At 36.8% G+C, this 15,198-nt stretch overlaps 1 long non-coding RNA gene across 1 annotated transcript; it reads left to right on the top strand.

Moving 5' to 3' along the window:
* Window positions 1-2,034: 2,034 nt before the first annotated feature.
* Window positions 2,035-13,810, top strand: LOC135275860 (uncharacterized). Its single transcript, XR_010343422.1, has 3 exons — window positions 2,035-2,349; window positions 3,294-3,634; window positions 11,102-13,810. It is a non-coding gene; the product is annotated as an uncharacterized LOC135275860 (long non-coding RNA).
* The last annotated feature ends 1,388 nt before the right edge of the window (window positions 13,811-15,198 follow it).

Here is a 15,198-nt window from a genome sequence, read left to right as displayed (position 1 = left end):
GTCTCTCACATTACTGGAGATTCTTTCTCAATCACTTTGGCTGGTTCCTCCTCATGATGAATTGCTCCAGGGGTTGGTCTTGGGAACTCTCTTGTTTATCTACAATTACTCTCCATCAAAGTAATCTTATACTATTATATAGCTGTAAATATCAATGGTGTGCCAACTTTTCTAAACATTATTTCTACCACCAGGGATATAGTTGGTACTCAAGCAGTCACACTTAGCACTCTGAAAACAAAACTGACATATCACCCTTTCTCTAAATGTATACCATAACTCACAGTCAAACCCACATTTGAACCTTTATTTGTCCAGTGACATAAATAAAAATTACAAACAAGCCCATGGTGACCTTCTTGTCTATTTTTGTGTGTGTTCTGCTGTAACAATACCACAGCCTGGGTTATCTATAAAGAACAGAAATTTATTTCTCACAGGTCTAGAGCCTGAGAAGTCCAATATCAAAGTGCTAGAATCTGGTGAGGGCTGTTTTGCTGCATCCTCACATGGCTGAAAGTGGAAAGGCTAGGGAGTGAATCCACCACTCCCATGGGGTGTTTTTATACTGACATTAATCCATTCATGACGTCACACCTCATCGGCTCCCAAAAGCCTCCATCCTCCAACACTGTTGCATTGTTAATTAATTTTTAACACATGAAGTTTTGGGGACACATTCGGATTATGGCACCTCTCTAGCTCTGTCACTAGATAAAACCTGAAACATTTTTTGTCATTTACTCCCTAATAGGAACAGCTTCATTCCTAATTTTGGCAGAAGTACTGTATGACAAATCTTGTAAGTGTCATAATTATGTGGAAAGAGACTTCTCTTCTGCTACCATGAACAGGCTAATTGTAACCTAGTATGTGGTGAGAATTGCTGAGTATTTGCTCCTTCAAAATGTATTTGTTTTCTTGTCAATGTTTATTTTTTTACTTTTTGAGAACCCTTTGAAAAAGATAAAATAAATTGTCTTTTTATCTAAAATTCGTCTTGTAGTTGTTCTTTAGTTTAGGAATACCATAAAATAAGAATCGATGAAATATATTTAAACATTATTTTATAAATGAACAATCTGAATTAATAATTCTATTATTTCTCTATTTTAAATAATCTTTTAAAATGTAGAAAATACAAAGTAACCCGTATTTGTAGAGAATTGTACTGGAAACACATCACTTGTTATTGCATAGCAGATTACTATAAATATATATATATGTGTGTGTGTGTGTCAAACTATATATGAAATATATATGAGACACATATAATAGTTATGATAGAAAAATTTTAAAATGTAATTGGTCAAATGAAAATTCTATCCTCATAGAAGCTGCCATATATAACCTAAAATGAGTTTCTATGGGTGGACATTGATAATTTCACTAAATAAAAACAGGGAGAAGATTTTAATACCGAGGAGAATAAGAGCTCTCCAATTCCCAGGAATCACAGCTAATTATAATTGGATCAGTTACATGGCAGGGGGTTAAAATAATGTCTATGTAAGTGGCAAAATGTGTTGGGCAAACAAAGTTTTAAAATCTGTTCAGGATTTTGTTCTCAGCTTAAGAAATTTTTAAATTTAAATGTGACTTAAAGATTACATCATTCTATGAAATATAACTGATTATTTAAAAATAACTTTTTAATAGATTCATAGATGAATGTAATACTTTTTTATAATATATTACTGAGGTTTTTATTTTCATAATTTAAGAATAAATTACTTAGGGCAGCTACTAAGGGCATGGGAGTCCTCAGTAAGGCTTTTCCTTTAATGAAAAGCAGCCCCAAATTATTTTCCTTTCTAACAGAGGAGCCGGTAAAGTCAAGCTGCAGACATAGATACCGGCAGATCATGTTGAAGATGGCAGCTCCATCTTCCCTTCTCTATGTCAGCCATCTGTACTGTAAGAAGCAGACAAGATGTTGCCGATAAACTGGAATGCCCATTTGCATAAGAAGATTAGGGTGGGATGACCAGCCTTCCCTGTGCACTGTGTAGACATCGTAGCGGATTGAACCAATCTGTGAGCCCTGTGTAAATCACCGCCTCCTCAAACTGAACTATAAAACTTGGTGCATTCGTGCTAGCTGGTTCTTCTTTCTGCTCAGAGACCTTCTTTTGGGCTTTCTCGACATGAAAAAGCATTTTCTCTTTTTTCTTTTTTTTTTTTTCTACTAAACTTTCTTCTCCAAAACCCACTCCTGTGTGTCTGTGTCCTGAATTCCTTCTTGACGGAGACCAACAGCCAGGGTGTATAACGCAGACAACAGAGCTGTTTCATTTTGGGCTCTTGCCTGGGATCCAGATGAAAACCAAAGGTAGAAACACAGGAATGGTAAGTATGGAGCAAATCTCCTTTGATCTCAGGGCTCTTTTCTAGCTATCCTGTCACCTAATTTTCCTTCTTTTCTATCCACGGTTGCTATGTCTAATCTCTCTGTGTATGCAATGTACAGGAATTTTTACAGTTCAGGGAAACAGGTCTGTTAGGAAAGATCAGCAAACGAGGCAGGAAGTAACTCGAAAAGCTTTTGCTCTCTACCATTTATCCGGCAAGCACTTGGTATTTCTATAGTAGAAATAGAAATCCTCTTTATGAGGCACATTACTGGTCCTCTGTCATACACTGCAGCTTTCTTTTGTGCCACTAGAAATCCAGCGCTAAGACCCTTCTGTGAATGGGAAAGTTCTATCTTTAGCAGTTAGAAGTAAAATGTCCTCCATAGCCAAATTTTAGTTCTGATACTGTCTCAACAGGAAGAAAATTACCATTTGGTCCCTACATTCTTGTAAGACACCAAGCCTGTCTCCAATTAGAACAGTACTTACATAGGAAGGGAATTTTAAGTTCAGAAGTTAACTGGAACCATTTTTCTAAGGGTAAATGTTTTAACACAAACTGTAACAGCAGGTAATCCTGCACACTGCCTCTGTTAAAGAAGCCTTGCCCAAAGGCAACCATTACAGTCTCTCTGGAGATCCATGTTTTTGGGAGCTAGGCAGGTCACACAAGTCTAGGAAGTCACAGGGAAAAAACAGGCAGAAAACTAGGGCTACTTGGGTAAGCGTGATTCAGCCCACAAGTCTACTTTCTCTGGTTCCATGGCTTGGAGATTCATGCCTTCAGCCATGGGCAGCACATTTAACAGGGAGCTGGGACCCAGAGACCAGGGAGGAAAAATATTCCTGGAAATGCCTTCACTGTTCTCTTCTCCACCCTGGGTCACATGTGGAAGAGAAGGAGACTAAAGGGATGCCTTCTCACATTTCTCCTTCTAGATGAGAAGCAGATTATCTTCAGCTCGCACATCTCTGGAGTACACTCTGAAACACTGGAACTTCCTTAACCTCAGAACTTTGAAGAGAACAGCGACTCATTTTCTTTTGCACAAGGTCTTGGCGTTTTTACCAAATTTTTGCAAGTGTTGTAAGATAAATCCAGCTTATTTTAGCAATCATATTGAGCAGGCCCAAAGAGAATGTTTCCAAAATTAGAGAGGCAACTTCTAGGGAGCCACCTGAGGATCCTCCTTATTTGGGGCCCCTTCAGTATCCCTTCTCATTACAGGACTTCAGGTGAATAAAAGGAGGCTTAGGCCAATTTTCTGACAACCTGACAGGTATGTAGAAACTTTCCATAATTTAACTCAGGTCTATGGTGTTTTTCATTCTTTCACAGTTTAAAATGGCTTTAATAATAATAATAATGTTCTTCCAAACTAGGAAATGTCAGTTTTCCAAACTTGAACATGCTTGGCTTAGAGCTGAGTCAGAGAAAAGGGAATCCAGGACCATAATATGTGGCAAAAGGGTAAAAATTTCTTACCAGTCAAGCTTTTGGCTTCTCTGCTCCTGTGCAAACCAGTAAAAGGGATAATAAGAATCATTGTTTATATTATCTGTAAAGTTATACTTGATGAAAAAGGATTTGTGAGGTTGGTCTTAAGCTGTAGACAATTTGGTTTACTTTGCATGTCTTTCTGTCAAAGAAAGGATATCTTAGGTTAGGATGCAGGTTCAGGACCCCATAAACCTGCTGTGTGAACCAATCCAACAAAATTGCCAGTAACACACTCGGCTATAGGCCTCCATTTTTTTCATGTCCTTGAGAACGTGACCTGTAATCACATGGCAATACTTTGTTTTAGTCTGTGCCATTTTACAATGGTGGCAGTTTTCTCCTACTAAGTCAGTTCCTGGGTCAGAATCACAAAATCAGATAAGCCAGTTTGTCCATCTGGGTGGTGCCAGCTGATTGGTCAAGGGCAGGGTTTACAAAATATCTTAAGCACTGATCTTGAGAGCAGTTTAGGGAGGGTAAAAATCTTGTAGCCTCCCGCTGGGTGACTCCTAAGTCATGGTTTCTAATATTATGGCTAGTTTCTTGGTCTGGTTCCCAGGTAAGAGGAAAGTATATTTTAATAAGAGGCTGTTGTCATCTTTGTTTTAGATTATAAACTGTAAACCAGGCTCCTCCCAAAGTTGGTTCAGCCTATGCCCAGGGATGGGCAAGAGCAGCTTGGTGGCTACAAACAAAATGAAGTTGTTTGGGTTGGATCACTTTCATTTTCTCAGTCACAATTTGGCAATGATAATTTCAAAAGCTGCCTAGCACCCCTTTGAAAATACCTTGTACACTCAGGGTTAATTCATAACCTAATTAATAGTAATTTGTTTCACCTGTGAAGTTACTTTTTATAAAGTTTGAAAGACAAAATCTTAAAACTGCTTGGCATGGCTAAAGTTGAGTAACAAGGGATTTAAAAGGATTTTCTCAACAAGCGCTCAGCTTAATTGAAAGTGGTTATTCAAGTTACAGGTGTATTTTAAAGACCTTTATGTTTTTCTCTTCTTGTATTTCTTTTTCTTTTTGGCCACTTAATGCATGCACAGTTTCCCTAAAATAACCTCTGGTAGCCTGGGACTCCATGGGAAAACGGAGGAGGTGCCACAGACACTGTTTCGGGGAAAACAAAACAAAACAAAAAAACAGTTTTTCTCATAAATGCCCCAAATTAAAAGCAGATAGCGTCCTCACAAAATCAAAGGCTCTTGTTCTTTTATGCATTGTGTTATCTGACCATTTTGAGTTTTGGGGGTATCAAATTACTTCACATTATGACAGACCTTTGGTGTTTTATAACTAGGTAGAAAATACACATTAAGGGATGGCTAATAGTGGTTATAAATCAGAGAAGCATGCTTTCAGCCACCTGAAAGATATGAAAACATCCCCACCCCCCACCGAGAGATGAGAATTTCATGGGAGGTGAGCTAATCACAAAACAGGCTGACTGGCTTTGTGTTGACTTGCAGTGAAGTGCGTGGTAGAAGCACTACACTGTCCTCTCCCATAGTATCTCCCTCCTTTCGGGGACCCAAGATAAAGTATAAAATGGCACCCTTAATTTTAGGGATCTGTCTTTGCCTTCAGCTGTGCCTGCCTATTAGGCCCTAAAAATACATGATGTCCTGGCTCTTTTCCTCCAAGGGCTCCACCCTGAACCCCATAATCCAATTAAAAAACTGGTAAACGAAAAATCTTACAAGTGCTGAATCTTCTGTCTGTTTGTGTTGCTATATATGTGTTGGCTGTAATGTGGATAAAAAGAGCTCTGATTGATTGGCTTAAAGAAAAATAAACACTTAAACCAAATATTTCTTAGTTCATGTGACTTTAAGAAATAAAAGCAGTCTTAAGGACATTTGGTAAAACACAAATGTCATCAAAATGCAAACAGGTGGTCTAAATCATAAAACTTAGATACTAGGTTTGCTAAAAGTTCCAAGGTTTTATTCTGCCTGCTTTACAGATGGTAAGGCCTGGGACACTTGGAGCTGGACACTGAGGAGTCAGATCTTACCTGCACTTCTGTCTGGGTCCTAGGCTCTACACCTGGTGCATAATTAAAATTGCTTACTAACAAGGTTTTTCACCAAAAATAAACTTGCTAAAAGTGCAACACATATTTGAGATCACTAAACAATTTTACATGCAAGGCACATAAAAACAATAAAATGTTTTTTAGTACAAGTTTATAAAAAAGCATAGAAATGTGAATTTTGCCCTGGGATAGAGGATTATGTTAAATTTGATAAGATAGAGCTAGAGGCTTAAGCAAGTCATAGAAAGACTGTAAAAATTAATCTTGCAAAAATGTGTAAACATTAACTAAACTCAAAAGAGCATTTATGATCTTTTCAATAAATTGAGCATTGAAATAAAAGCACAGCAAGAAGGTCTTAAGATACTAATCTGCCCTTTAGTAAAAGGGTTATGAAGGATTTGTAACGATTTCACTTCTTGGTAAAATTGGCTAAAAGAAGATGGAATCATCTATAAAGTTTCATTTAAACAAATTGGAGTTAACATTAATAAACTAATGTAAGGATAAAATTAGGCTCTGAACAAGATTTTCATATAATTATAAAGGCTAATGAAAACTTATCGGTTTTGAGTCATCATTTTGGCTAAATAATTTGTGGCAATTTGCCTTTCTTCTGGGGACCCTTAAATCAACCCTAGGAGGAGCCCTAGCTGCTGTTCCCCACATGACACTGCTTTTCAGCAGAAAGTAGACAGAAAGAGTAATTGTCCAACATCCCTAACAGCAGTTAGGTTTACCACTCCAGACTGGAGGATGATAGAGGAGTTGAGAAGAAATTACTCAGGTAGATAGTAAGGGTATGGGAATCCTTGGTAAGATTTCTTTTTAATAAAAAGCAGCCCCAAATTATTTTTTTCTTCTAACAAAGAGCAGGCTGTAAAATGGAGCTGCAGACAGATACCAGCAGTTGTATCAATTGTGTTCAAGACGGCAGCTCCATCTTTTCTTCTCTTTGTCAGCAACTTGTACAAGAAGAAGCAGACAGGATGGTGATGATAAACCAGAATGCTCATTTGCATAATGAGATTAGAGTGGGGTGACCATCATTTCCTGTGCACTATGTGGGAATCCTAACTGATGGAACCAATCTATGACCCCTATAAAAATCAGACACTGCCTCCTCAAACTGGACTATAAAATCCAGCCAGTCCTTTTTTCTGCTTGGAGACACTCTTTTGGGCTTTCTCAACATGAGGAAGCTTTTTCTCTCACTTTTCTTCTTTTTCTATTAAAGTTTCCACTCCAAACCCCACTCCTCATGTGTGTCTGTGTCCTGAATTTCTTCTCGACTGAGACCAACAGCCAGGGTATAGAGCCCAGACAACGAAGCCATTTCAATGTGGTTCATCATAAAACAATTCAGTAAGCAAAAATATTTTTCTTATGCTTTGGCCAATATTGAAATATGATTGGTAAAACAGAGGTGTAAAACCTGTCTTGTTTGCTTCATACCATCACTTTAAGAATCAAGGAACTACTTTTTGAAAAATATTTTTTCAATTTTTATTTTTTATGAGTATATAATAGGCTTATATATTTATGAGGGACACGGGATATTTTGATACTATGCGTTTATGGAACACATAATAATCACATCAGGGTAAATCAGTTATCCATCACCTCAGGCATTTATTCTTTGTATTACTATTAATTATATTCTTTTAGTTATTTTTAAATGTACAATTAAATAATTGTTAGCTATAGCCACACTGTTTTGTTAACAAACACTAGGTCTCATTCACTCTATTTTTTGTATCCATTAACAATCCTCATTTCCCCTCCACTCCTCCACTCCCCTTCCCAGGCCCTTGTAACTATCTTTCTACTCTCCATCTCCATGACTTCAATTATTTTAATTTTTAACTCCCACGAATAAGTGAAAATGTGAAGTTTGTCTTCCTGTGCCTGGCTTATTTTATTTAACATAACAACCTCCAGTTACATCCATGTTGTTCCAAGTGAGAGAATCTTTTTTTTTTAAATGTCTGAATAGTACTTTATTATGTATATATACCACATTTTCTTTATCCATTCATCAGTTTATAGCTCTCCTTGAAGAGGTTTTTCACATCCCTTGTAAATTGTGTTCCTAGGTATGTTATTCACTTTGTAGCAATTGTGAATAGGATTTTACTCATGATTTGGCTCTCTGTTTGTCTATTATTGGTGTACAGGAATGCTTGTGATTTTTGCATATTGATTTTGTATCCCGAGACTTTGCTTAAGTTGCTTATCATCTTAAGAAGATTTGGGTTAAGACGATGGGATTTTCCAAACAGAATCATGTCATCTGCAAACAGAGACAATTTTACTCCCTCTCTTCCTATTTGAATACCCTCTACTTCTTTCTTGCCTGATTGCCCTGGCCAGAAATTCCAATACTATGTGGTATAGGAGTGGTGAGAGAGGGTAACCTTGGCTTGTGCCATTATTCAAAGGAAATTCTTCCAGTTTTTGCCCATTCAGTATGTTATTGGCTGTGAATTTTTTCATTAATAGCTTTATAATTTTGAGATAATTTCCATCAATACCTAATTTATTGAGAGATTTTAGTATGAAGGCGTGTTGAATTTTATCAAAGGCTTTTCCTGCATCTATTGAGATAATCATGTTGTTTTTGTCATTGGTTCTGTTTATGTGATGGATTATGTTTATTGATTTGTATAGGTTGAACCACATTTGCATCCCAGGTATAAAGCTGACTTGATCATGATGTATAAGCTTTTTGATATGCTGCTGGATTTGGATTGCCAGTATTTTAATTGAGAATTTTCACGTTGACGTTCATCAGGGATGTTGGCCTGAAATGTTCCTTTTTTGTTGTGTCTCTGCCAGGTTTTGGTATCAGGATGATTTTGGCCTCATAAAATGAGTTAAGAAAGAGTCTCTCTTTTCTTATTGTTTGAAATAGTTTCAGAAGGAATGGTACCAGTTCCTCTTTGTACCTCTGGTAGAATTCCACTGTTGATTCATATGGTCCTGGGCTTTTTTCTGGTTGGTAGGCAATTAATTACTGCCTCAATTTCAGATCTTGCTATTGGTCCATTCAGGAATTCAACTTCTTTCTGGTTTTGTCTTGGGAGGGTGTATGTGTCCAGGAATTTATCCATTTCTTCTAGACTTTCTAGTTTATTTGTGTAGAGGTGTTTATAGTATTCTCTGACATAGTTTGTATTTCTGTGGGATCAGTGATGATATCCCCTTCATCATTTTTTATTGTGTCTATTTAATTTTTCTTTCTTTTCTTCTTTGTTAGTCTGGCTAGTGGTGTATCTATTTGTCAATCTTTTCAAAGAACCAGCTGTTGGATTCACTGAATTTCTGAGGGGTCTTTCATGTCTCTCTCTCCTTAAGTTCTGCTCTGATCTTAGTTATTTCTTGTCTGCTGCTAAGTTTTGAATTTGTTTGATCTTGCTTCTCTAGTTCTTTTAATTGTGATGTTAGGGTGTCAATTTTAGCTCTTTCCTGCCTTTCCTGTGGGCATTTAGTGCTATAAATTTTCCTCTAAACACTGGTTGAGCTGTGTCCCAGAGATTCTGGTACATTGTGTCTTTGTTCTCATTGATTTCAAAGTAGGTATTTATTTTTGCCTTTATTTCATTATTTACCCAGTAGTCATTCAGGAGCAGGTTGTTCCATGTAGTTGTGAGGTTTTGAGTGAGTTTCTTAATCCTGAGTTCTAATTTGATTGCACTGTGGTCTGAGAGACTTTCTTGTGATTTATATTCTTTCGCATTTGATGAGGCATGTTTTACTTCTAATTATGTGGTCAATTTTAGAACAAGCATGATGTGACGTTGAGTAGAATGCATATTCTGCTGTTTGGGGTGAAGAGTTCTGTAGATGTCTATTAGGTTCACTTGGTCCAGAGCTGAGTTCAAGTCCTAAATATCCCTGTTAATTTTCTGTCTCATTGATCTGTCTAATATTGACAGTGGGGTGTTAAAGTTTCCCACCACTATTGTGTGGTTGTCTGTGTCTCTTTGTAGGTCTCTAAGAATTTGCTTTATGAATCTGGGTGCTCCTGCATTGGGTGCATGTGTATTTAGGATCATTAGCTCTTCTTGTTGCATGGATCCCTTTACCATTATGTAATAACCTTTGTGGGGTTTTTTGGATCTTTGTTGGTTTGGTTTTAATTCTGTTTTATCAGTGACTAGGATTGCAACCCCTGGTTTTTTTGCTTTCCATTTTCTTGGTAAATATTCCTCCATCCCTTTATTTTGAGCCTATGTGTGTCTTTGCAGGTAAGATGGGTCTCCTTAATACAGCACATTGATGGGTCTTGACTCTATTCATTTTTTATTCTCTTTTCTTTTGTCTCCTCTGACTATGTATTTTCAAATACCCTGTCTTCAAACTTACTAATTCTTTCTTCTACTTAATCAATTCTGCTATTTAGAGATTCTAATGGTACCTGAATTCTCTGTCTGAAAGATCACATATCTCTGTGTTATGAGGATTGATCCCTGATGCCTTATTTAGTTCATTCGGTGAGGTCATTTTTCCTTGATGGTCTTGATGCTTCTGAATATTCATTTGTATTTATACACTGATAATTCAGGTATTTATTTTAATCCTTACTATCTGGGCTTATTTGTATTTGTCCTTCTCGGGAAGCTATCCAGGTATTCCAAGTGACTTGGGTGTTGCTATCAGCTGAATGTGCCTTGGCAGCACCCCAAGCCCAGTAACTCTGTGGCTCTATCAGACCTGTGACGCTACCACTCTGTGGTCTTGAATAAGTTCTGGAAGAAGTCTGTGGAGTGTAATAGAGACTCTTGTTCTCTTCCCTTATGCTGTCCCAAATAAATGGAGTTTGTTTCTTTGTGTTGAACTGCTTGGAGCATGGGTGGGTTGTCACAAGCACCCCTATGGCCACCACTGAGAGGGCACTTGGTCAGAATTGAAGCCAGCACAGCACTGAGTCTCTCTTAAGGACTATTACCTGGCTACCACCTATGTGTGCTCAAGGTTCTAGCGCCCTACAATCAGTAGATCAGTGAATCTAGCCTGGATTGTGTCCCTCCTTTCAGGGTGGCAACTTCCCCAGGCCACAGAGTCCAGAAATGCCATCCAGGAGCCTGGGACTAGAGTTGGAAACCTTAGATGTCTACACAGTGCTTCATTTTGTTATAGCTAAATGGTCCTCAAAACATACAATAAAGTTTTTCTGACTTTTCCATCTCTTTTCCATAGGCAGAGGAGTGCCTCACCATGGCCATAACCACCACAGCCCCAAGGGAAGTACTGCCAGACTACCACCAAAGTTCCCTGAAGGCCCAAATGCATTTAATTCAGCTTGTGGTGAATGCTGCCAGGCCTGGGACATATATTTCAAGACATCAGACTCCCCTCTGGCCCAGGGCAGATCCAGAAATCCTAAGAGTCAAGTCCTGAAATCAGGGACCCCAGTAGCCCACTTGGTACTCTACCCGATTGTAGCCAAGCTGGTACCTCAAGTGTGAGACAAAATCTCTTTTACTTTTCCTTCAGCATGAGAAAAGCAGAAGCTATCTCCCACTGTAGCCACCAAAGCTGGGAATATTCTGGGTGTCACCTGAAGGCAGCACATTTCAGAGCCTCACCCACATTCCACACTGCATTATCCATGCATTGTTGCTAATTATTCAGGGCCCTAGAGCTCTTAGGTTGGCAAGTGATGAATCCTGCCTGGATTGGGTCCTTCACTTGAAGGCAGTGAGAGCTCCCTTCTGACCCAGGGTGTATCTAGAAATGCCCTCTGGTAACTATGGCCTGCAACGGAGGCCTCACGGTTCTGCAGGATAGGATCTGTGTCTTGTCCTTCTGTGGTTGATCTGGTATCTAAGACACAAGACAATGTTCTTTTTACTCCTCAATCTCTTCAAGTAGATGAAAGCTGTCATTTCTGTTGCTGCAAGCTGTGATGCCCAGGTTGGGGAAGGGGTGGTACAAGCACTCTCTTAGCGGCCAGGTTGGGTTCTCACTAGGTTGCCTGCCCCACAGGTCCACTGACTCTAACATAGCTCTAAGACCAGCCTAGGAGTTGCAGTCCCTCTGGCCTACAGTGTCTTTCAGGTTTATTTAGGACCCTGGAGCACTTTAGGTCATGGCGGCAAAACTCACATTCCAACCACTGGGAAGGGTGATTTCCCTTTTTCAGGAGCTGGTCTAAATACACCCTCCAGAAGCATCAGCTTCCTTCAGCCCAGTTTTGCTTTCAACTGCATCAAGGCAGCACTGAATCACTATAGTGTAATCACTGCACTCTCCCTCCTCTAAACTTACAGATTCTCTCTCCGCATCACAGGGCCACTGACAGTGGATTGGAGAGAGGTGGCATCTGTGATTCAAGACTGTCTTTCTTTCCTTCTTTAATGTTTCGTTCAGTGATATAACATTAAAACCAGGTACTGTGATTGCTCACCTGATTTTTGGTTTATGAAGGTGATTGTTTTTTGAATAGATAGTTGTCAATTTTTATATTCCTGCGAGAAGGATGATTATTAAAAGCTTCTGTTCAGCCATCTTGTTCTACCTGCTTGATTGTGAATAGGTTTAAAGTATATATTATTGGGTCAAATGTGTTCTTGTTTATATTTTTAATAGTTAATAATAATACTACTTGCTTATATTTTTAAAATCAAAAGCTGACACGGGGTATACTACGGTTCCCTCCACCTGACCTGGCAAGAGTGGCCTCAGGTTGTAAAAGTTGCAATGAATTACTTTCTGTCTTTGGGTGACCTTATTTAAGCCTTTTATGTGTGGCAAGATTCTTTTTACCATGACTTTTCTTAAGAAAAAAATAATTCATAAGTTGAAAGTAAAGCAGGTGTATAACTGCACGTCCTTTCAATGTCATTGTTTAACAGGCTCACTGAAGAATTATTTAATTATATAGCAGGATGCACCTGTGTTTTACTATTCTATTTATTATTTTATTAGGGCCCTGATCTGTGAAATTAAATTTTAACATACAGGCTTTCATCAGGTAGAAAAGATAAGCTCAGAGATTTTAGGATTTCAGTTTTAAGGGTTATGAGACATTTAAAAGTTTTATTGCTATTAACAAGTTTTTGTGAATTATTTGGTGAAATAAACCTCTGTCATTGAATTAGGTTTTGAAAGTTTTAACGACTTACTGGTTCTGTCACTGATGAATACCATAAATAAAGTTTGACACGTGTGTATTTTATTTGTATAAAGTCATGCTCCTAACTTTTAAAAAGTTATATGTTAACAGCTTGGGAAGTTCTATGAAGACACTCATTAGATTCTCATATCACAGACAATTACACTGAATTACCTGAGAACAGCATCTGATGGCACAGCTTGTCTTGGCTCCCAAAGTAAAATTCAAGAGGCATTGCACCTTTAACTTTCTGACTATGCAAAATGATCATATCAGACAGACATTATTTGCTTATCTACTTCCCCATTTTCTTTGTGAAATGGAAGATATTTACTTTGGTTAAAATTATAATTAATATGGGTAGTTTCAACTACAGCAGGATTGATATTAACAGAGAAATACAACAGTATATGCAAAACTATGAGATGATTTTTGATTTTCAGAAAAAGGCAGTAGTTATATTCTAAAGTTTCTGTTTAGACTGTAAAAGAGTATAGTAAAAGACAAAACTTCGATGTGTATGGAAATTGATGGAAATAAATTGCATTTGTCTTGGTTTCTAATATTTTATTCTGAAAATACACTTTCAAATGTGCTCCAATTTTGGCAATGTTTGACCAGTTTTGATGAGTTTGTTCATGTGAAAATCAGTTTTAGAAAGGAGAGTATGAATCCTTTACTTTCAAATATTGTATTAATGCAGAACTAGACTCTGGCTTTTCTTCATTAAAATGACAATTGTTCTTGAAGAATCTATATTCTATTATCTGTATTAAAATGTTATATCTGTGTGTGTGTGTGTGTGTATATATATATATATATATATAATATATATTTACCATTAGTGAATTGTCCCAGATAACAGATATTCTAATTTGAAGTGAATACTTTCTGTTGATCTTTTTTTCATACACAGGTTACTGACCTCTGAAGAAGCTTTTTATATAGTTGGACAAACTTCTGCTACAGTATTTTCTTATTGTAAATACACAGGCAGTCAAATATTATTTCTCAGGTATACAAGATATTATCTTAAGCAAGTGACCAAATTTCCCCTGACAGCTATAGTTATTTAGAATGTGGTTTGTATTATTTTGAATATCAATATCCATTTGTTTTCTGATAAATCTACTGGAAATTCTTTTTTTTTTCCTTCTATGTTATCTAACCCTCAGAGGTTTTAGAGACACTTTCAAAGTGTCTTCAAAGTCAAAACTATATTCATAATAATAATAAAATATTATTTACAGTTTTTCACTTTCATTTTCTCAACAGTGTATGGGAGAGTTTCCCAAAAGCTATATACAACATGTGATATTGCAATAGATCCAAAGCAGATAGAATCAGCTGTTTTCTATTAAGGTATACAAAGAAATTCTCAAAATTTATAAATGAGTCTATTCTTTTTACTGTATTTTTGTTCTGGATAACTGTTTTCTTTGCATATTTATGTTTATTAGGTTTATTATTGAATATTTAGTATAATACATATTGATAAATATATTCCACATAAACAAAAATTATTTGGATTTTTCAAAAAAATTTAAGGTTATAAAGTTATGTAAATACCAAAAAGCTTGAGAACCACTGTAGCATACTATTCTACAAACTGATATAAATCCATTTTACATGATGTCAAATTCTTCCTGAATCAAAAATACTCAAATCATGTAAACAAATCTTTCACTGAGTCACCTTTTATGGAAGTACAGTTGTTTAATTAGATTCATTAAAAATCTGTCCTTCTTTTATCTTTTATAATTAAAAAAACAATTTTACAGTCAAAGCCATACATAGAATATCATTTAATATGGTACATTTAATCAGATATGACCAGCCCACCACCAAAAAGCAAAGATTTTACTTTGTAAAAAAAAAAAGCAAAGATTTTTACTTGTAGAAACAAGTGACAAGAAGGAAAGAGTAGTCATCTATAAAAACACAGTGGAAAAAATGCAATAGGATTTTATCATAGAGGAAAACTTTAGCCTGTCAAAGTGCTAGGATTACAAGCATGAACTATCACACCTGCATCATTATAATTAAAAAAAATAAAAATGTTGGAAAACAGAAAGGATATTTTTGAAAAGTGAACTGATGACTCAAAGAACCACAAAAGACAGTGACACAAGTAGAGAGAAATGAGTTGAAAATGAAGAAAGATAAAAAGGAACTACCA

This window comes from Aotus nancymaae, unplaced genomic scaffold (assembly GCF_030222135.1).
Source record: "Aotus nancymaae isolate 86718 unplaced genomic scaffold, 86718_ANA_hifiasm-v0.15.2.pri h1tg000019l, whole genome shotgun sequence".
NCBI classification, from domain to species: Eukaryota; Metazoa; Chordata; class Mammalia; order Primates; family Aotidae; genus Aotus; species Aotus nancymaae.
This window is presented reverse-complemented; position numbering and strand designations above follow the sequence as displayed.